Source organism: Oncorhynchus mykiss, chromosome 24 (genome assembly GCF_013265735.2).
Source record: "Oncorhynchus mykiss isolate Arlee chromosome 24, USDA_OmykA_1.1, whole genome shotgun sequence".
Taxonomy (NCBI): domain Eukaryota; kingdom Metazoa; phylum Chordata; class Actinopteri; order Salmoniformes; family Salmonidae; genus Oncorhynchus; species Oncorhynchus mykiss.
The window spans coordinates 28,259,371-28,283,481 of record NC_048588.1 but is presented as its reverse complement, the minus strand read 5'-3'; the positions used below and the strand labels follow the sequence as shown (position 1 = coordinate 28,283,481).

At 44.1% G+C, this 24,111-nt stretch overlaps 1 protein-coding gene across 1 annotated transcript in view; it reads left to right on the top strand.

The window, feature by feature from the left end:
• LOC110503384 (calsyntenin-2) overlaps positions 1-24,111 on the top strand; it is a 488,175-nt gene that overhangs the window by 163,857 nt on the left and 300,207 nt on the right. The gene's annotated exons all lie outside the window — the stretch shown is intronic.

Sequence of the window (24,111 nt, the reverse complement as noted above, 5' to 3'; positions counted from 1 at the left end):
CTCTTGAACCCACCCTTCCTCTCCTTCTCCTACTCCTTCCTCCTCATCCTCCACTGACATATTAATGTGCTATTCCATCATTGAGGTTAGAATGTTGTGTAGAGATTTAGTACATGTATATATCTATATGGAATGAACTGCTGGACGGAGGCCGGATATTTTAGCCCAATGGACTATGTATTGTCAGATGTACACACACGCACACACCGCGCCCGAACCCTGTTCATCACATCTGTCATGCCCTGGCCATAGAGGCTTTCATTCTCTATTTTGGTTAGGCCAGGGTGTGACTAGGGTGGGCATTCTATGTTCATTTTCTATGTTTTGTATTTCTTTGTTGTTTGGCTGGTGTGGTTCTCAATCAGAGGCAGCTGTCTATCGTTGTCTCTGATTGAGAATCATACTTAGGTAGCTTTTTCCCACATGTGTTTTGTGGGTAGTTGATTTCTGTTTATTGTTTTTCACCTTTCAGGACTGTTTCGGTTATTCCCTTTGTTATTTTTGTATTTAGTGTTCAGTGTCAAGAAACAAACATGAACACGTACCACGCTGCACTTTGGTTCTCACCTTCTTCCACCAACAGCTGTTACAACATCATGGTTGCCATGATACTGCTTCATGTCAATGATACAACAACTTGCGACATGACACCAAGTGACAAACAGTGTGACAAAACCTGCCAACGCGTAACAAGCAACCAGCAGTCATGAAATCCTCCATGATGTAACACAAACTCACTCTCACTTTGTCCTTCGTTATATTTCCCCTATATCTGTTTTCTCTTTCATTAAACACCTTTTCTCTCTTGTCAGTTTTTCGGTGCCGCCAAGTTGCTGCTCTTATCTTGTTTTTTCTCTCTCAATCTATCTTATTTTATCTCCCTCATCATCTCTCTCTGCACATTACATTTTACTCCACTCTCCATCCTCCCCACATGGACTAGCTGTATTCAGGTTGTGATCATGACAATCAGCAAAGCATTGCTACTTTAGGACTCTATTGGGTGGAAACGGCTGACTGTGCAAGGAAATACATACAGTACAGGGTTAGATCGAGGCAGGATGGAGAGAGAGAGAGATGGAGAAAGGTGGACATTTATATTGTGGTCATCGACAATGGGATAGGGCATCAGTCTACATCCTGCAAAAGTCTCCCTGTTCTCATCTGTAGTAATTCTGCAGCTTGGCTAGTGGCTTAGGTCCGATGGGCACTCCATTCATCCAGCAATTCACTGTGTTATATTAGGGATATCATGGTCTGGACACTAGCATACACAGGTCTGTGCAATGCACTGTGTTATATTATGGACAAAGCCTCCTTCACTCACGCCGCCAAACTTACCCTAGTAAAACTGACTATCCTACCGATCCTCGACTTTGGCGATGTCATCTACGAAATAGCTTCCAATACTCTACCCAGCAAACTGGATGCAGTTTATCACAGTGCCGTCCGTTTTGTTACCAAAGCTCCTTATACCACCCACCACTGCGACCTGTATGCTCTAGTCGGCTGGCCCTCGCTACATATTCGTCGCCAGACCCACTGGCTCCAGGTCATCTATAAGTCTATGCTATGTAAAGCTCCGCCTTATCTCAGCTCACTGGTCACGATAACAACACCCATCCGTAGCATGCACTCCAGCAGGTATATCTCACTGGTCATCCCCAAAGCCAACACCTCTTTTGGCCGCCTTTCCTTCCAGTTCTCTGCTGCCAGTGACTGGAACGAATTGCAACAATCGTTGAAGCTGGAGACTTACATTTCCATTACTAACTTTAAACATCAGCTATCTGAGCAGCTAACCGATCGCTGCAGATGTACATAGTCCATCTGTAAATAGCCCATCCAATCTATCTACCTCATCCCCATATTGTTTTAATGTACTTTTCTGCTCTTTTGCATACCAGTATTTCCACTTGCACATCACCATCTGCTCATCTATCACTCCAGTGTTAATCTTCTAAATTGTAATTACTTTGCCACTATGGCCTATTTATTTCCGTACCTCCTCACGCCATTTTCTATTGTGATATTAACTATATGCTTGTTTATTCCATGTATAACTCTGTGTTGTTGTTTGCTTTGCTTTATCTTGACCAGGTCACAGTTGTAAATGAGAATTTGTTCTCAACTAGCCTACCTGGTTAATGAAATGTAAAAAATAATAATAGTCAAAATGGATATGATTGTCTGGACAATAGAATACACAGGTCTGTGCACTGTACTGTGTTGTATTAGGGATTTCATGGTCTAGACACTAGCATACACAGGTCTGTGCACTGTTCTGTGTTGTATTCGGGATATGATGGTCAGGACACTAGAATACACAGGTCTGTGCACTGTTCTGTGTTGTATTAGGGATATGATGGTCTGGGCACTAGCATACACAGGTCTATAGTGTAATCAGTGAGAGAAGAGAGGGCACCAGGGCCAACCCGTTTTAATGCATCTCATTATTAATGAATAAGAGGCCTTGCAATGTGGAGAGGGAGAGGAAGAGATGGATGGAGGAAGATGTAAGGTTGTAATCAGAATTACACTACTCTCTCACACGCACACATGCAAGCACAAAAGTGCACACACAGACAAACAAACAAGGGTGCGCATGCACACACATGATCGTATATACAGTGGTAATCTCTCTCTATCCAAACCCTTCTCCTTGTGTGTCCTTTGTGGCCGTGCACAGGTTAAAATCCAACTTTGTAGCACAAATGTTGTGTTAGCATAATTGACTTGGGAAGATATGGAGGCCGCCAGCAGGGAGACAATTAGCATCTGAAAGGTTATCTATAATTCCTCTCCTAGGCCAGGTCCACACACACACTCTCACACACAAACACACACACACACACACACACACACACACACACACACAAACACGCTGTTAGAGGCCGGGAAATGGTAGTTAGCAAAACATTTCATTAGGCCAAATGTACTACTGTAAATAATTACTTGTATTATTCAAGAGTTTAATTAAATCACAATGCAATGAAAGATTCTATCTTGTTTTCTTGGAATGTTGTTGATAAATCAAATTGTATTGGTCACATACACATGGTAAGCAGATGTTAATGCAAGTGTAGCGAAATGATTGTGCAACAACTACTTAATACACACAAATCTAAAAGGGTGAATGAGAATATGTACACATAAATATATGGATGAGCGATGGCCGAACGGCATAGGCAAGGTGCAATAGATGGTATGAGATACAGTATACACATGAGATGAGTAACGCAAGATATGTAAACATTTTTAAAGTGCCATTACTTAAAGTGGCATTGTTTAAAGTGACTAGTGATGCATGTCAATGTAGGCAGCAGCCTCTCTGAGTTAGTGATCTGATGGCCTTGAGATAGAAGCTGTTTTTGAGTCTCTTGGTCCCAGCTTTGATGCACCTGTACTGACCTCGCCGTGTCAGTGTGAACAGGCAGTGGCTCGGGTGTGAACAGGCAGTGGCTCGGGTGGTTGTTGTCCTTGACGATCTTTTTGGCCTTCCGTTGACATCGGTTGCTGTAGGTGTCCTGGAGGGCAGGTAGTTTGCCCCCGATGATACGTTGTGCAGAACGCACAGCCCTCTGGAGAGCCTTGTGGTTGAGAGCAGTGCAGTTGCCGTACCAGGCTGTGATATAATCCGACAGGATGCTCTCGATTGTGCATCTGTACGAGTTTGTCAGGGTTTTGGGTGACAAGCCAAACCCTCCCGAGGTTGAAGAGGCGCTTCTTCACCACACTGTCGGTGTGAGTGGACGATTTCAGTCAGTCTGTGATGTGTATGCCGAGGATCTTATAACTTTCCACCTTTTCCACTGTTGTCCCTTCGATGTAGATAGGGGGGTGCTCCCTCTGCTGTTTCCTGAAGTCCACGATCATCTCCTTTGTTTTGTTGATGTTGAGTGAAAGTTTGTTTTCCTGACACCAAACTCCGAGTTCCCTCACCTCCTCCCTGTAGGCTGTCTCGTCATTGTTGGTAATCAAGCCCACTTCTCTTGTGTCATCTGCAAACTTGATGATTGAGTTGGAGGTGTACATGGCTACGTAATCGTGGGTGAACAGGGAGTACAGGCGGGGGCAGAGCACACAGCCTTGTGGGGCCCTAGTGTTGAAGCTCAGCGAAGTGGAGATGTTGTTTCCTACCTTCACCACCTGGGGGCGGCCCGTCAGAAAGTCCAGGACCCAATTGCACAGAGCGGGGTTGAGACCCAGGGCCTCCAGCTTGATGATGAGTCAATGAACAGCATTCTTACATAGATATTCCTCTTGTCCAGATGGGATAGGCAATTGCATTGTCTGTGGACCTGTTGGGGCGGTATGCAAACTGAAGTGGGTCCAGTAAGGTGGAGGTGATATGATCCTTGACTAGTCTCTCAAAGCACTTCATGATGACAAAAATGAGTGCTACGATAGTCATTTAGTTCAGTTATCTTTGCCTTCTTGGGTACAGGAACAATGTTGGCCATCTTGAAGCATGTGGGGACTGCAGACTGGGATAGGGAGCGATTGAATATGTCCGTAAACACACCAGCCAGCTTGTCTGCGCATGCTCTGAGGACGTGGCTAGGGATGCCATCTTGACCAGCAGCCTTGCGAGGGTAAAAACATTTAAATGTTTTACTCACATTGGCCACGGAGAAGGAGGGGGGGGTATAGTCCTTGTCAGCGGGCAGCGACAGTGGCACTGTATTATCCTCAAAGCGGACAAAGAAGGTGTTTAGTTTGTCTGGAACCGTGACGTCGGTGTCCGTGACATGGCTGGTTTTCTTTTTGTAGTCTGTGATTTCCTGTAGACCCTGCCACATATGTCTCATGTCTGAGCTGTTGAACTGCGACTCCACTTTGTCCCTGTACCATCATTCTGCTTGTTTGATTGCCTTGCGGAGGGAACAACTACACTGTTTATATTCAGCCTTATTCCCAGACATCTTTCCATGGTTAAATGTGGTGGTTTGCGCTTTCAGTTTTGCGCGACTGCCGCCATCCATCCACGGTTTCTGGTTAGGGTAGGTTTTAATAGTCACAGTGGGTACAACATCTCCAGTGCACTTCCTTATAAACTCAGGATGAGCTTCCTGTACAAACTCTGTATAATGAGATTATTGTTGCTTAAAGATTGGTGGAGGACAGTAATTACATTGTAATTATTTGGACAGCAAATCACCTCACTTGTTCTGATGATCTCTCAGCCTGTGATTAGCTTCTACCTACCACCTTGACCTCTGACCCCCACCCTCAGGGTAGTTGCCATGGCGTTAGTGACAGTGATGTGTTGTATGAGGTGGAATACCTGTCTGACAGTCAGATCCATGAAAAGCCATATTATTATGAGTCTCAATGTTGTTAATCACACATTAGTACATGGTACATAGCTATGTCAATCAATTAATCAATCAAGTATCCAAAGGAATTTTCAATCTTGGCGTTTGTAATGAGGCGTAGGCTACATTGCAGGAGGCAGACTCACATCTAACGATCAATTGAAATGAATAAAAATGATGAATAAGAATGCTGAACAGGACCTGGGAAAAAGAGGGGGAAGTTTGTGCTGAGGGGTGGAAGTAAAGGAATTCCCTCCTCTCGTCCACATACCCCCGGCTCCTGCTGCCCCTCTCTCTCCCTTTCTCTCCCTCGCTCCCCTTCTCTCCCTCTCTCCCCTTCTCTCCCTCTCACCGGTCCACTAGGTTCAGCTGCGGTGAAGAGCTATGAAAAATGGATGAATGTGTTGCGCTGCCCCTCTTTCCCTCCTCCTCTCTCTCTCTCTGCAGTCTGATCATGCTTGGCTGTACTATATTTATTTTGCCGGTAACGAGAGTGAAGGACAGAGTTTCTTTCGTTTTTTCACAGGGCTAGACTCTAAAAAAACAAGACCATTCATTCTCCTAATGATGTGTGTGATTGTGTGTATGTATGTGTGTGTGTGTGTGCATGTATGTGTCTGTGTGTGTCCGTGTGAAAGAGGTTAAAGATGTACTTCTTCTTCACTCCTCACATAAATACATACCACCTCACCAGATACAGTACACTTGTGTCCCTCTCACATCTCTCTGCATCAGCACACACACACACGCATGCACACACACATACACACTCACACACTCACTCACACACATACACACACACTCACAGACAAACACACATAAACACACACACCCACACACACATACACACACACAGACAAACACACATGCACACACATACACATGCCTCTATGTTTCCTATACACAATGTAAAGCTCTATAGAAAGCCATTCAATTATAATAAGGTACGTCACTCAGGAATTGAGGGCTTTCATCCGCTCTTTCAATCTTTCGCTTTCTCTCCCTCTTGCCCTCTCTCTCTCTATCGACATCCATAGTCTACATGATTGATTAAAAGTAGGTTAGTTACCGTGGTGACTAGACAGAAGATAAACAGCCTGACTCTCTCTAACTTTCTGTCTCTCTCATGGGCTTTATTGGCATGGGAAACATATGTTAACATTGCCAAAGCAAGTGAAATAGATAACAAACAAAGGTGAAATAAAAATAAAATATTAACTGTAAACATTACACTTATGTCTATATACAGTGTTGTAGTGATGTGCAAATAGTTTAAGTACAAAAGGGAAAATAAATAAACATAAATATGGGTTTTATTTACAATGGTATTTGTTCTTCACTGGTTGCCCTTTTCTTGTGGCAACAGGTCACACATCTTGCTGCTGTGATGGTACACTGTGGAATTTCACCCAGTAGATATGGGAGTTCATCAAAATTGGGTTATTTTCAAATTCTTTGTGGATCTGTGTAATCTGAGGGACATACAGTGCCTTGCGAAAGTATTCGGCCCCCTTGAACTTTGCGACCTTTTGCCACATTTCAGGCTTCAAAAATAAAGATATAAAACTGTATTTTTTTGTGAAGAATCAACAACAAGTGGGACACAATCATGAAGTGGAACGACATTTATTGGATATTTCAAACTTTTTTAACAAATCAAAAACTGAAAAATTGGGCGTGCAAAATTATTCAGCCCCTTTACTTTCAGTGCAGCAAACTCTCTCCAGAAGTTCAGTGAGGATCTCTGAATGATCCAATGTTGACCTAAATGACTAATGATGATAAATACAATCCACCTGTGTGTAATCAAGTCTCCGTATGAATGCACCTGCACTGTGATAGTCTCAGAGGTCCGTTAAAAGCGCAGAGAGCATCATGAAGAACAAGGAACACACCAGGCAGGTCCGAGATACTGTTGTGAAGAAGTTTAAAGCCGGATTTGGATACAAAAAGATTTCCCAAGCTTTAAACATCCCAAGGAGCACTGTGCAAGCGATAATATTGAAATGGAAGGAGTATCAGACCACTGCAAATCTACCAAGACCTGGCCGTCCCTCTAAACTTTCAGCTCATACAAAGAGAAGACTGATCAGAGATACAGCCAAGAGGCCCATGATCACTCTGGATGAACTGCAGAGATCTACAGCTGAGGTGGGAGACTCTGTCCATAGGACAACAATCAGTCGTATATTGAACAAATCTGGCCTTTATGGAAGAGTGGCAAGAAGAAAGTCATTTCTTAAAGATATCCATAAAAAGTGTCGTTTAAAGTTTGCCACAAGCCACCTGGGAGACACACCAAACATGTGGTAGAAGGTGCTCTGGTCAGATGAAACCAAAATTGAACTTTTTGGCAACAATGCAAAACGTTATATTTGGCGTAAAAGCAACACAGGTCATCACCCTGAACACACCATCCCCACTGTCAAACATGGTGGTGGCAGCATCATGGTTTGGGCCTGCTTTTCTTCAGCAGGGACAGGGAAGATGGTTAAAATTGATGGGAAGATGGATGGAGCCAAATACAGGACCATTCTGGACGAAAACCTGATGGAGTCTGCAAAAGACCTGAGACTGGGACGGAGATTTGTCTTCCAACAAGACAATGATCCAAAACATAAAGCAAAATCTACAATGGAATGGTTCAAAAATAAACATATCCAGGTGTTAGAATGGCCAAGTCAAAGTCCAGACCTGAATCCAATCGAGAATCTGTGGAAAGAACTGAAAACTGCTGTTCACAAATGCTCTCCATCCAACCTCACTGAGCTCGAGCTGTTTTGCAAGGAGGAATGGGAAAAAAATTCAGTCTCTCGATGTGCAAAATTGATAGAGACATACCCCAAGCGACTTACAGCTGTAATCGCAGCAAAAGGTGGCGCTACAAAGTATTAACTTAAGGGGGCTGAATAATTTTGCACGCCCAATTTTTCAGTTTTTGATTTGTTAAAAAAGTTTGAAATATCCAATAAATGTCGTTCCACTTCATGATTGTGTCCCACTTGTTGATTCTTCACAAAAAATACAGTTTTATATCTTTATGTTTGAAGCCTGAAATGTGGCAAAAGGTCGCAAAGTTCAAGTGGGCCGAATACTTTCGCAAGGCACTGTATGTGTCTCTAATATGGTCATACATTTGGGAGGAGGTTAGGAAGTGCAGCTCAGTTTTCACATCATTTTGTGGGCAGCATGTCTTCTCTTGAGAGCCAGGTCTGCCTTCGACGGCCTTTCTCAATAGCAAGGCTATGCTCACTGGGTCTATACATAGTCTAAGCTTTCCTTAAGTTTGGGTCAGTCATAGTGGTCAGGTATTCTGCTAACTGTGTACTATTTGTTTAGGGCCAAATAGCATTCCAGTTTACTCCGTTTTTTTGTTAATTCTTTCCAATGTGTCAAGTAATTATCTATTTGTTTTGTCATGATTTGGTTGGGTCTAATTGTGCTGCTGTCCTGGGGCTATGTGTGTTTGTGTTTGTGAACAGAGACCCAGGACCAGCTTGCTTAGGGGACTCTTCTCCAGATTCATCTCTCTGTAGGTGATGGCTTTGTTATGGAAGCTTTGGGAATCACTTCCTTTTAGGTGGTTGTAGAATTGAACATCTCTTTTCTGGATTTTGACAATTAGCGGGTATTATTTGGTGTTTTACGTTGTACTTGAATTCTGCATGCAGAGTCTCAATTTCGTGTTTGTCCCATTTTGTGAATTCTGCAAAAAATATCATGAATTCTGCAAAAAATATCCTCACCCCACGGCCCTGTGGAAAGAAATGTGTACCAATTTGATCCGCACACTTGTTTGTGTGCATGGATTTTATAATGTTGTATATTTTTCCCCCAGCACAACTTTCCATCAATTTGTATAGCAGACCCTAATGCCAAATTAAGTCAAAAGCTTTTTTGAAATCAACAAAGCATGAAAAGACTTTGCCTTTGTTTTGGTTTGTTTGTTAGTAATTTTTTTGGTGTGCAGGGTGAATACATGGTCTGTTGTACGGTATTTTGGTAAAAAGTCAATTTGACATTTGCTCAGCACATTGTTTTCACTGAGGAAATGTACCAATCTGCTGTTAATGATAATGCAGAGGATTTTCCCAAGGTTGCTGTTGACGCATATCCCACGGTAGTTATTGGGGTCAAATTTGTCTGCACTTTTGTGGATTGGGGGGGGGGGATCAGTCATTGGTTACAAATATTGGGGAAGATGCCAAAGTTGAGGATGATTTTAAGAGTTTATGTATCGCCAATTGGAATTTGTTGTCTGTATATTTGATCATTTCATTAAGGATACCATCAACACCACAGGCCTTTTTAGGTTGGAGGGTTTTTATTTTGTCCTGTAGTTCATTCCATTGTTTTGATTTGAAAGGGAAACTGAGAGGTCAAATATACTGTTTAGGTTTTCTACTGCCAAGTTTACACCTTCACTATTACAGCAAAACATTTTGTCCAGGAAGTTGTCTAAATGGGTTTGAATTGGTTGTTTCCTAATTGTTTTTTGGGTAGATTTCCACACTACTTTCCTTCCCTCTTTAGCATTTCTTAATGTTACTCAGTTCCTTTGTCTTTGATGCCTTATGGTTGAGTATTGCTCTGTTCAAGTAAACTGTGATTTTGCTGTGATCTGTCAGTTGGCTGACTGTGAATGCTCTGAGAGACTCTGGGTTGAAGTCAGGGATAAAGTAGTCTATAGTACTACTGCCAAGAGATGAGCTATAGGTGTACTTACCTCCAGGATGGAGAAGCTGTCTTCATTGAAGTATGGGGATTCTAGTGGGGGATATAGGTAGCACACAGGAGGACGTTTTTCTCTGTTGATATCATTTCCTTTTGAATTTCTAGCCAAATGTAAAATGTTCCTGTTTTGATTCATTTAATAGAGTGAGTTGGGTCTGCTCTATAGCAAATGAGCATACCCCCAGAGGCCCTTCCCCGTCTTACACCTGGTAGTTTGGTGGATGGGACTACCAGCTCTCTGTAAACTAGAGGGTAACCAGTGGGTTCATCTCCTCCATACCATGTCTCTTGTAGGATGACAATGTCTGTATTTCTGATTTATTTTATGAAATACAGATTCCTGCTCTTTAGGCCAAAAGCATGGGTGTGTGTTGATTGGTTGGGGTGTGGGTGTGGTTGTGGCTGGTGGTGCTGTGGTCTGGATGTAGGTCCTGTTTGCGTGGGTCCTCTATGTGTGGGTTCGGAGGAGGTGGGATTGAACTGGGGATTTTGTGATGTCTTAAAGATGTAAGGTGTGTGTGGCATTAACTCTCTATCTATCTCTCTGTCTCTCTGTCTCTGTCTCGCTCTGTCTCTGTCTCTATGCTTCTGTCTCTATGTCTCTGTCTCTCACTCTCACTGTCTCTCTCTCTCTTTCTCTGTGTCTCTCTCTCTCTTTCTCTCTCTGTCTCCCTCACTGTCTCTGTCTCTCTCTGTCTCTCTCTCTGTCTCTCACAGTCTCTGTCTCTCTCTCTGTCTCCCTCTCTATCTCTCTCTCTCTCTCTGTCTCTCTCTCTGTCTCTCACTGTCTATGTCTCTCTCTCTCTGTCTCTATGTCTGTCTCGCTCTCTCTGTGTCTCTATGTCTCTATGTCTGTCTGTGTGTCTATGTCTCTGTCTGTCTGTGTCTCTATGTCTCTATGTCTCTATGTCTCTCTCTCTCTCTCTCTGTCTCTCTCTGTCTCTCTCTCTGTGTCTCTATGTCTGTCTCTCTCCCTGTGTCTCTATGTCTGTCTGTTTCTCTATGTCTCTATGTCTGTCTGTGTCTCTATGTCTCTATGTCTGTCTGTGTCTCTATGTCTCTATGTCTCTCTCTCTCTCTCTCTCTCTCTCTCTCTCTCTCTCTCTCTCTCTCTCGATCAACAGGCTGACTCTATCTGGTGGGCTGTTATTGATCTCCTCTTCTGTCAGTCACTACTTCAAGGGGTTCTACAAGGGATTTAACATGAATATGAATGGATAGCTGCAACTTTGGTGTTGATCAAGAGAATATGAAACCATATCCAATTTACCATCAAAAATATAAAATCATATGGGGATTCTGTGATGTCAGAGAGATATAAGGTTTGTGTGCGTCTCTGTGTATGGTAAGGATGTCTGTCTGTATGGTATGGATGTCTCTGTGTAAAGTAGGCATGTCTCTGTGTAAAGTAGGGGTGTCTCTGTGTAAAGTAGGGGTGTCTCTGTGTATAGGAGGGATGTCTCTCTGTATAGTAGGGATGTCTGTCTGTAGGGTATGGATGTCTCTGTGTAAAATAGGCATGTCTCTGTGTAAAGTAGGCATGTCTCTGTGTAAAGTAGGGGTGTCTCTGTGTATAGGAGGGATGTCTCTGTGTATGGTAAGGATGTCTGTGTGTATGGTAAGGATGTATGTGTGTATGGTAAGGATGTCTGTGTGTATGGTATGGTATGAAAGGGATGTCTGTGTGTATGATAGGGATGTCTGTGTGTATGATAGGGTTGTCTGTGTGTATGGTAAGGATGTCTGTGTGTATAGTAGTGTATGATAGGGATGTCTGTGTGTATGATAGGGATGTCTGTGTGTGTGATAGGGATGTCTCTGTGTATAGTAGGGTATAATAGGGATGTCTGTGTGTATGATAGGGATGTCTGTGTGTATGGTAAGGATGTCTGTGTGTATAGTAGGGTATGATAGGAATGTCTGTGTGTATGATAGGGATGTCTGTGTGTATGATAGGGATGTCTCTGTGTATAGTAGGGTATAATAGGGATGTCTGTGTGTATGATAGGGATGTCTGTGTGTATGGTAAGGATGTCTGTGTGTATAGTAGGGTATGATAGGGATGTCTGTGTGTATGATAGGGATGTCTGTGTGTATGATAGGGATGTCTCTGTGTATAGTAGGGTATAATAGGGATGTATGTGTGTATGATAGGGATGTCTGTGTGTATGATAGATGTCTGTGTGTATGATAGGGATGTCTGTGTGTATGATAGGGATGTCTGTGTGTATGATAGGGATGTCTCTGTGTATAGTAAGGATGTCTAGTAGAGATGTCTGTCTGTAGGGTATGGATGTCTCTGTGTAAAGTAGGCATGTCTCTGTGTAAAGTAGGGGTGTCTCTGTGTATAGGAGGGATGTCTCTGTGTATAGTAGGGATGTCTGTCTTTAGGGTATGGATGTCTCTGTGTAAAGTAGGCATGTCTCTGTGTAAAGTAGGGAGGCCTCTGTGTATAGGAGGGATGTCTGTGTGTATAGTAGGGATGTCTGTGTATAAAGGAGGGATGTCTCTGTATATAGTAGGGATGTTTCTGTCTATAGTAGGGATGTCTCTGTATATAGTAGGGATGTCTCTGTGTATAGTAGGGATATCTCTGTATAGTAGGGTTGTCTGTCTGTAGGGTATGGATGTCTCTGTGTAAAGTAGGGATGTCTCTGTGTAAAGTAGGGATGTCTCTGTGTAAAGTAGGGATGTCTCTGTGTAAAATAGGGATGTCTCTGTGTATAGTAGGGATGTCTCTGTGTAAAGTAGGGATGTCTGTGTGTATAGGAGGGATGTCTCTGTGTATAGTAGGGATGTATATGTGTAAAGTAGGGATGTTTGTGTGTATAGGAGGGATGTCTCTGTGTATAGGAGGGATGTCTATATGTATAGGAGGGATGTCTCTGTGTATAGTAGGGATGTCTTTGTGTAAAGTGGGGATGTCTGTGTGTATAGGAGGGATGTCTCTGTGTTTATCTCCTAAAACTTCATTCCAACGTCACAGTGTACAAGGTACAGTCTCTATAAACGTCTAACGCCCATCACTCCCCGTGTTTCTCCTTCTTTATCCTTCTTTATCTCATTCCTCCACCTTCTCCCTCCCTCCTCCACCCTCTATCTCGTCCTCCACCCTCTACCTCCCTCCTCCACCCTCACTCTCCGTCCTCCACCTTCTCCCTCCCTCCCTCCTCCACCATCTACCTCGTCCTCCACCCTCTACCTCCCTCCTCCACCCTCACTCTCCGTCCTCCACCTTCTCCCTCCCTCCTCCACCCTCTACCTCCCTCCTCCACCCTCACTCTCTGTCCTCCACCTGCTCCCTCCCTCCTCCACCCTCTACCTCGTCCTCCACCCTCTCCCTCCCGCCTCCACCCTCACTCTCCGTCCTCCACCTTCTCCCTCCCTCCCTCCTCCACCATCTACCTTGTCCTCCACCCTCTACCTCCCTCCTCAACCCTCACTCTCCGTCCTCCACCTTCTCCCTCCCTCCCTCCTCCACCCTCTATCTCGTCCTCCACCCTCTACCTCCCTCCTCCACCCTCACTCTCCGTCCTCCACCTTCTCCCTCCCTCCCTCCTCCACCATCTACCTCGTCCTCCACCCTCTACCTCCCTCCTCCACCCTCCACCTTCTCCCTCCCTCCCTCCTCCACCATCTACCTCGTCCTCCACCCTCTACCTCCCTCCTCCCCCCTCACTCTCCATCCTCCACCTTCTCCCTCTCTCCTCCACCCTCTACCTCCCTCCTCCACCCTCACTCTCCGTCCTCCACCTGCACCCTCCCTCCTCCACCCTCTACCTCGTCCTCCACCCTCTCCCTCCCGCCTCCACCCTCACTCTCCGTCCTCCACCCTCTCCCTCCCTCCTCCACCCTCTCCCTCCCGCCTCCACCCTCACTCTCCGTCCTCCACCCTCAATCTCCGTCCTCCACCCTCTACCTCCCTCCTCCACCCTCACTCTCCGTCCTCCACCTTCTCCCTCCCTCCTCCACCCTCTACCTCCCTCCTCCACCCTCACTCTCTGTCCTCCACCTGCTCCCTCCCTCCTCCACCCTCTACCTCGTCCTCCACCCTCTCCCTCCCGCCTCCACCCTCACTCTCCGTCCTCCACCTTCTCCCTCCCTCCCTCCTCCACCATCTACCTCGTCCTCCACCCTCTACCTCCCTCCTCCACCCTCACTCTCCGTCCTCCACCTTCTCCCTCCCTCCGCCACCCTCTACCTCCCTCCTCCACCCTCACTCTCTGTCCTCCACCTGCTCCCTCCCTCCTCCACCCTCTACCTCGTCCTCCACCCTCTCCCTCCCGCCTCCACCCTCACTCTCCGTCCTCCACCTTCTCCCTCCCTCCCTCCTCCACCATCTACCTTGTCCTCCACCCTCTACCTCCCTCCTCAACCCTCACTCTCCGTCCTCCACCTTCTCCCTCCCTCCCTCCTCCACCCTCTATCTCGTCCTCCACCCTCTACCTCCCTCCTCCACCCTCACTCTCCGTCCTCCACCTTCTCCCTCCCTCCCTCCTCCACCATCTACCTCGTCCTCCACCCTCTACCTCCCTCCTCCACCCTCCACCTTCTCCCTCCCTCCCTCCTCCACCATCTACCTCGTCCTCCACCCTCTACCTCCCTCCTCCCCCCTCACTCTCCATCCTCCACCTTCTCCCTCTCTCCTCCACCCTCTACCTCCCTCCTCCACCCTCACTCTCCGTCCTCCACCTGCACCCTCCCTCCTCCACCCTCTACCTCGTCCTCCACCCTCTCCCTCCCGCCTCCACCCTCACTCTCCGTCCTCCACCCTCTCCCTCCCTCCTCCACCCTCTCCCTCCCGCCTCCACCCTCACTCTCCGTCCTCCACCCTCAATCTCCGTCCTCCACCCTCTACCTCCCTCCTCCACCCTCACTCTCCGTCCTCCACCTTCTCCCTCCCTCCTCCACCCTCTACCTCCCTCCTCCACCCTCACTCTCTGTCCTCCACCTGCTCCCTCCCTCCTCCACCCTCTACCTCGTCCTCCACCCTCTCCCTCCCGCCTCCACCCTCACTCTCCGTCCTCCACCTTCTCCCTCCCTCCCTCCTCCACCATCTACCTCGTCCTCCACCCTCTACCTCCCTCCTCCACCCTCACTCTCCGTCCTCCACCTTCTCCCTCCCTCCCTCCTCCACCCTCTATCTCGTCCTCCACCCTCTACCTCCCTCCTCCACCCTCACTCTCCGTCCTCCACCTTCTCCCTCCCTCCCTCCTCCACCATCTACCTCGTCCTCCACCCTCTACCTCCCTCCTCCACCCTCACTCTCCGTCCTCCACCTGCTCCCTCCCTCCTCCACCCTCTACCTCGTCCTCCACCCTCTCCCTCCCGCCTCCACCCTCACTCTCCGTCCTCCACCCTCTCCCTCCCGCCTCCACCCTCTCCCCCCCGCCACCCTCACTCTCCGTCCTCCACCCTCAATCTCCGTCCTCCACCCTCTCCCTCCGTCCTCCACCCTCTCCCTCCCTCCTCCACCTTCTCCCTCCCGCCTCCACCCTCAATCTCCGTCCTCCACCCTCTCCCTCCGTCCTCCACCCTCTACCTCCCTCCTTCACCCTCACTCTCTGTCCTCCACCTGCTCCCTCCCTCCTCCACCCTCTACCTCGTCCTCCACCCTCTCCCTCCCGCCTCCACCCTCACTCTCCGTCCTCCACCCTTTCCCTCCCTCCTCCACCCTCTCCCTCCCGCCACCCTCACTCTCCGTCTTCCACCCTCAATCTCCGTCCTCCACCCTCTCCCTCCGTCCTCCACCCTCTCCCTCCCTCCTCCACCCTCACTCTCCTTCTGTAAATTGCTTCAGACCTGCATTCCGTTTGATGGTAAGAGGCTTTTGAACTGGAGGAATGATCAGTAGGCTGGTGGTTTATACAGAAGGGTGGTTATATACAGAAGGGAGTGGTTGTATACAGTATAGTTGTTATATAAAGTAGGGTGGTGCTTATATACAGTAGAGTGGTTATATACATTAGGATGGCGGTTATATGCATAAGGCTGGTGGTTTATACTGTAGGGTGGTTATATACAGAAGGGTGGTGGTTATATACTGACGGGTGGTTATATACAGTTGGGTGGTTATATAGAGTAGTGTCGTTTTATACAATAGGCTGGTTATATACAGTACTGAGTGTTTATATACAGTAGGTTGGAGGTTATATACAGTAGAGTGGTTATATAGAGTATGGTCGTTATATACAGTAGGGTGGCTATATACCGTATCGTGCTTTGATACATAAGGGTGGTTATGTACAGTAGGGTAGTGGTCATATAAATGTGGATTGTTATATAGGGGTGAATATAAACAGTAGGTTGGTTGTAATATACAATAGGGTGGTGTTTATATACAGTAAGTGGTTCAATAAAGTAGGGTGGTAGTTATATACAGTAGGGTGGTAGTTATATGCAGTAGGTTGGTGGTTATATACTGTAGTGTGGTTATATACAGTAGGTTGGTGGTTATGTACAGTAGCGTGGTTATATACATTAGGGGTGAATATATACGGTAGGTTGTTTTTTAAATCCATCAGATTGGTGGTTATATACAGTAGAGTGGTGGTTATATACAGTAGGGTGGTGGTTATATACAGTAGGTGTGTGGTTATATACAGTAGGTTGGTTATTTACAGTAGGTTGGTTATATACAGTAGAGTGGTGGTTATATACAGTAGGTGGGTGGTTATATAAAGTTGGGTGGTTATATACAGTAGGATGGATATATACAGTATGTCGGTGGATATATGCGGTAAGGGGTGGTTATATACAGTAGGGTGGTTATATGCAGTAGGTTGGTTATATACAGTAGGGGGTGAGTATATATACTGTATGGTGAAGGTTATGTACAGTAGGGGGTGGTTATATACAGTAGGGTAGATATATACAGCAGGGTGGTTTATACAGTAGGGTGATTATATACATTAGGGTGGTTACACACAGTACTGTGGTTATATACAGTAGGGTAGATATATACAGTAGGGTGGTTATATACAGTAGGGTGGTTATATACAGTAGGGTGGTTTTATTTAGTAGGGTGGTTTTATACATTAGGTTAGATATATACAGAAGGGTGGTTACATTCAGTAGGGTGGTTTTATACAGTAGGGTGGATATATGAAGTAAGGTCGTTATATACAGTGGGGTGGTTACATACAGTAGTTTGGTTATATACAGTAGGGTGGTTATATACAGTAGGGGGTGAGTATATATACTGTATGGTGAAGGTTATATACAGTAGGGGGTGGTTATATACAGTAGGGTAGATATATACAGCAGGGTGGTTTATACAGTAGGGTGATTATATACATTAGGGTGGTTACATACAGTACTGTGGTTATATACAGTAGGGTAGATATATACAGTAGGGTGGTTATATACAGTAGGGTGGTTATATACAGTAGGGTGGTTTTATTTAGTAGGTTGGTTTTATACATTAGGTTAGTTATATACAGAAGGGTGGTTACATTCAGTAGGGTGGTTTTATACAGTAGGGTGGATATATGAAGTAAGGTCATTATATACAGTGGGGTGGTTACATACAGTAGTTTGGTTATATACAGTAGGGTGGTTATATACAGAAGGGTGGTTTAATACAGTAGGGTGGTTTTATGCAGTAGGGTGGTTATATACAGTAGGTTGGTTATTTACAGAAGGGTGGTTATATAAGGGAGGGTGGTTATAAACAGAAGGGTGGTTATATACAGTAGGGTGGTTTTATACTGTAGGGTGGTTATATACAGTAGGGTGGTTATATACAGTAGGGTGCTTATATGAGGTATGGTCGTTATATACAGTAGGGTGGTTATATACAAGTTGGTGGTTATATACAGAAGGGTGGTTATATGAAGTAAGGTCGTTATATACCGTATGGTGGATATATACAGACGGGTGGTTAAATACAATAGGGTGGTTATATACAGTAGGGTGGTTATATACAGAATGGTGGTTATATGAAGTAAGGTGGTTATATACAGTAGGGTGGTTATATACAGTAGGGTGGTTATATGAATTAAGTTCGTTATATACAGTAGGGTGGTTATATACAGAAGGGTGGTTATATACAGTAGGGTGGTTATATGAAGTAAGGTCGTTATATACAGTAGGGTGGTTATATACAGAAGGGTGGTTATATACAGTAGGGTGATTATATGAAGTAAGGTCGTTATAAACAGTAGGGAGGTTATATACAGAAGGGTGGTTATACACAGAAGGGTGGTTATATACAGAAGGGTGTGGTTAAAACAGTAGGTTGGTGTTTACATACAGTAGTGTGGTGGTTATATCCATTAGGGTAGATATATACAGTAGGGTGGTTTTATACAGTAGGGTGGTTATATACAATAGTGTGGTGATTATATACAGTAGGGTGGTTATATACAGTAGTGTGGTGATTATATACAGTAGGGTGGTTATATACAGTAGTGTGGTTATATACAGAAGGGTGGTTACATACAGTAGGGTGGTTTTATACAGTAGGGTGGTTATATACAGAAGGGTGGCTACATTCAGTAGGGTGGTTATATACAGTAGGGTGGTTATATGAAGTAAGGTCGTTATATACAGTAGGGTGGTTACATACAGTAGTGTATGTACCGTAGGGGGTGGTTATATACAGTAGGGTAGATATATACAGTAGGGTGATTTTATACAGTAGGGTGGTTATATACAGTAGGGTGGCTTTATACAGTAGGGTGGTTATATACATTAGGGTGGTTATATACAGTAGGGTGGTTATATACAGTAGGGTGGTTATATACAGAAGGGTGGTTAATAACAGAAGGGTGGTTATATACAGTAGGGTGGTTTTATACAGTAGGGTGGTTATATACAGAAGGGTGGTTATATACAGTAGGGTGGATATATACAGACGGGTGGTTAAATACAATAGATTGGTTATATACAGTAGGGTGGTTATATACAGAAGGGTGGTTATACACAGAAGGGTGGTTATATACAGAAGGGTGTGGTTAAAACAGTAGGTTGGTGTTTACATACAGTAGTGTGGTGGTTATATCCATTAGGGTAGATATATACAGTAGGGTGGTTTTATACAGTAGGGTGGTTATATACAATAGTGTGGTGATTATATACAGTAGGGTGGTTATATACAGTAGTGTGGTGATTATATACAGTAGGGTGGTTATATACAGTAGTGTGGTTATATACAGAAGGGTGGTTACATACAGTAGGGTGGTTTTATACAGTAGGGTGGTTATATACAGAAGGGTGGCTACATTCAGTAGGGTGGTTATATACAGTAGGGTGGTTATATGAAGTAAGGTCGTTATATACAGTAGGGTGGTTACATACAGTAGTGTATGTACCGTAGGGGGTGGTTATATACAGTAGGGTAGATATATACAGTAGGGTGATTTTATACAGTAGGGTGGTTATATACAGTAGGGTGGCTTTATACAGTAGGGTGGTTATATACATTAGGGTGGTTATATACAGTAGGGTGGTTATATACAGTAGGGTGGTTATATACAGAAGGGTGGTTAATAACAGAAGGGTGGTTATTTACAGTAGGGTGGTTTTATACAGTAGGGTGGTTATATACAGAAGGGTGGTTATATACAGTAGGGTGGATATATACAGACGGGTGGTTAAATACAATAGATTGGTTATATACAGTAGGGTGGTTATATACAGAAGGGTGGTTATATGAAGTAAGGTTGTTATATACAGTAGGGTGGTTATATACAGTAGGGAGGTTATATACAGAAGGGTGGTTATATACAGAAGGGTGGTTATATACAGAAGGGTGTGGTTAAAACAGTAGGTTGGTGTTTACATACAGTAGTGTGGTGGTTATATAAAGTAGCGTGGTTATATACAGAAGGGTGGTCACATACAGTAGTGTGGTGGTTGTATACATTAGGGTGGTTATATACAGTAGGGTGGTTATATACAGTAGGGTGTGGTTAAAACAGTAGGTCGGTGGTTATATACAGTAGGGTGGTTATATACAGTAGGGTGGTTATATACAGTAGTGTGGTTATATACAGTAGGGTGGTTATATACAGTAGTGTGGTTATATACAGTAGTGTGGTTATATACAGTAGTGTGGTTATATACAGTAGGGTGGTTATATACAGTAGGGTGGTTATATACAGTAGGGTGGTTATATACAGTAGTGTGGTTATATACAGTAGGGTGGTTATATACAGTAGGGTGATTATATACAGTAGGGTGGTTATATACAGTAGGGTGTGGTTATATACAGTAGGGTGGTTTTATACAGTAGGGTGTGGTTATATACAGTAGGGTGGTTATATACAGTAGGGTGTGGTTAAAACAGTAGGTTGGTGGTTATATACAGTAGTGTGGTGGTTATATACAGTAGGGTAGATATATACAGTAGGGTGTTTATATACAGAAGGGTGGTTATATACAGACGGTTGGTTATGTACAGAAGGGTGGTTATATACAGTAGGGTGGTTATATACAGTAGGGTGGTTATATACAGTAGGGTGGTTATATACAGAAGGGTGGTGATATACAGACGGTTGGTTATGTACAGAAGGGTGGTTATATACAGTAGGGTGGTTATATACAGAAGGGTGGTGATATACAGACGGTTGGTTATATACAGAAGGGTGGTTATATACAGTAGGGTGGTTATATACAGAAGGGTGGTTATATACAGACGGTTGGTTATGTACAGAAGGGTGGTTATATACAGTAGGGTGGTTATATACAGTAGGGTGGTTATATACAGTAGGGTGGTTATATACAGAAGGGTGGTTATATACAGACGGTTGGTTATGTACAGAAGGGTGGTTATATACAGACGGTTGGTTATGTACAGAAGGGTGGTTATATACAGAAGGGTGGTTATATACAGTAGGGTGGTTATATACAGAAGGGTGGTTATATACAGACGGTTGGTTATGTACAGAAGGGTGGTTATATACAGACGGTTGGTTATGTACAGAAGGGTGGTTATATACAGAAGGGTGGTTATATACAGACGGTTGGTTATGTACAGTAGGGTGGTTATATACAGAAGGGTGGTTATATACAGACGGTTGGTTATGTACAGTAGGGTGGTTATATACAGAAGGGTGGTTATATACAGACGGTTGGTTATATACAGATGGGTGGTTATATACAGAAGGGTGGTTATATACAGACGGTTGGTTATGTACAGTAGGGTGGTTATATACAGAAGGGTGGTTATATACAGACGGTTGGTTATGTACAGTAGGGTGGTTATATACAGAAGGGTGGTTATATACAGAAGGGTGGTTATATACAGACGGTTGGTTATGTACAGTAGGGTGGTTATATACAGAAGGGTGGTTATATACAGACGGTTGGTTATGTACAGTAGGGTGGTTATATACAGAAGGGTGGTTATATACAGACGGTTGGTTATGTACAGTAGGGTGGTTATATACAGAAGGGTGGTTATATACAGACGGTTGGTTATGTACAGTAGGGTGGTTATATACAGAAGGGTGGTTATATACAGACGGTTGGTTATGTACAGTAGGGTGGTTATATACAGAAGGGTGGTTATATACAGACGGTTGGTTATGTACAGTAGGGTGGTTATATACAGAAGGGTGGTTATATACAGACGGTTGGTTATGTACAGAAGGGTGGTTATATACAGAAGGGTGGTTGTATACAGAAGGGTTGTTACAGTGCCTTGCGAAAGTATTCTGCCCCCTTAAATTTTGCGACCTTTTGCCACATTTCAGTCTTCAAACATAAAGATATAAAACTGCATTTTTTTGTGAAGAATTAACAACAAGTGGGACACAATCATGAAGTGGAACGACATTTATTGGATATTTAAAACTTTTTTAACAAACCAAAAACTGAAAAATTGGGCGTGCAAAATTATTCAGCCCCCTTAAGTTAATACTTTGTAGCGCCACCTTTTGCTGCGATTACAGCTGTAAGTCGCTTGGGGTATGTCTCTATCAGTTTTGCACATCGAGAGACTGAAATGTTTTCCCATTCCTCCTTGCAAACCAGCTCGAGCTCAGTGAGGTTGGATGGAGAGCATTTGTGAACAGCAGTTTTCAGTTCTTTCCACAGATTCTCGATTGGATTCAGGTCTGGACTTTGACTTGGCCATTCTAACACCTGGATATGTTAATTTTTGAACCATTCCATTGTAGATTTTGCTTTATGTTTTGGATCATTGTCTTGTTGGAAGACAAATCTCCGTCCCAGTCTCAGGTCTTTTGCAGACTCCATCAGGTTTTCTTCTAGAACGGTCCTGTATTTGGCTCCATCCATCTTCCCATCAATTTTAACCATCTTCCCTGTCCCTGCTGAAGAAAATCAGGCCCAAACCATGATGCTGCCACCACCATGTTTGACAGTGGGGATGGTGTGTTCAGCTGTGTTGCTTTAACGCCAAACATAACGTTTTGCATTGTTGCCAAAAAGTTCAATTTTGGTTTCATCTGACCAGAGCACCTTCTTCCACATGTTTGGTGTGTCTCCCAGGTGGCTTGTGGCAAACTTTAAACAACACTTTTTATGGATATCTTTAAGAAATGGCTTTCTTCTTGCCACTCTTCCATAAAGGCCAGATTTGTGCAATATACGACTGATTGTTGTCCTATGGACAGATTCTCCCACCTCAGCTGTAGATCTCTGCAGTTCATCCAGAGTGATTATGGGCCTCTTGGCTGCATCTCTGATCAGTCTTCTCCTTGTATGAGCTGAAAGTTTAGAGGGACGGCCAGGTCTTGGTAGATTTGCAGTGGTCTGATACTCCTTCCATTTCAATATTATTGCTTGCACAGTGCTCCTTGGGATGTTTAAAGCTTGGGAAATCTTTTTGTATCCAAATCCGGCTTTAAACTTCTTCACAACAGTATCTCGGACCTGCCTGGTGTGTTCCTTGTTCTTCATGATGCTCTCTGCGCTTTTAACGGACCTCTGAGACTATCACAGTGCAGGTGCATTTATATGGAGACTTGATTACACACAGGTGGATTGTATTTATCATCATTAGTCATTTAGGTCAACATTGGATCATTCAGAGATCCTCACTGAACTTCTGGAGAGAGTTTGCTGCACTGAAAGTAAAGGGGCTGAATAATTTTCCACGCCCAATTTTTCAGTTTTTGATTTGTTGAAAAAGTTTGAAATATCCAATAAATGTCGTTCCACTTCATGATTGTGTCCCACTTGTTGTTGATTCTTCACAAAAAAATACAGTTTTATATCTTTATGTTTGAAGCCTGAAATGTGGCAAAAGGTCGCAAAGTTCAAGGGGGCCGAATACTTTCGCAAGGCACTGTATATACAGAAGGGTGGTTATGTACAGTAGGTTGGTTATATACAGTAGAGTGGTGGTTATATACAGTAGGGGGGTGGTTCTATACAGTAGAGTGGTGGTTATATACAGTAGGGGGGTGGTTACATACAGTAGTATGGTGGAAATGTACAGCAGGGTGGTTATATACAGTAGGGGGGTGGTTATATACAGTAGAGTGGTGGTTATATACAGTAGGGGGGTGGTTACATACAGTAGTATGGTGGAAATGTACAGCAGGGTGGTTATATACAGTAGGGGGGTGGTTATATACAGTAGTATGTTGGATATATACAACAGGGTGGTTATATACAGTGGTGGTTATATTTTTTATTTTATTTTATTTTATTTCACCTTTATTTAACCAGGTATGCAAGTTGAGAACAAGTTCTCATTTACAATTGCGACCTGGCCAAGTTAAAGCAAAGCAGTTCGACACATACAACGACACAGAGTTACACATAGAGTAAAACAAACATACAGTCAATAATACAGTATAAACAAGTCTATATACGATGTGAGCAAATGAGGTGAGATAAGGGAGGTAAAGGCAAAAAAAGGCCATGGTGGCAAAGTAAATACAATATAGCAAGTAAAACACTGGAATGGTAGATTTGCAGTGGAAGAATGTGCAAAGAAGAAATAAAAATAATGGGGTGCAAAGGAGCAAAATAAATAAATAAATAAAATAAATACAGTAGGGAAAGAGGTAGTTGTTTGGGCTAAATTATAGGTGGGCTATGTACAGGTGCAGTAATCTGTGAGCTGCTCTGACAGTTGGTG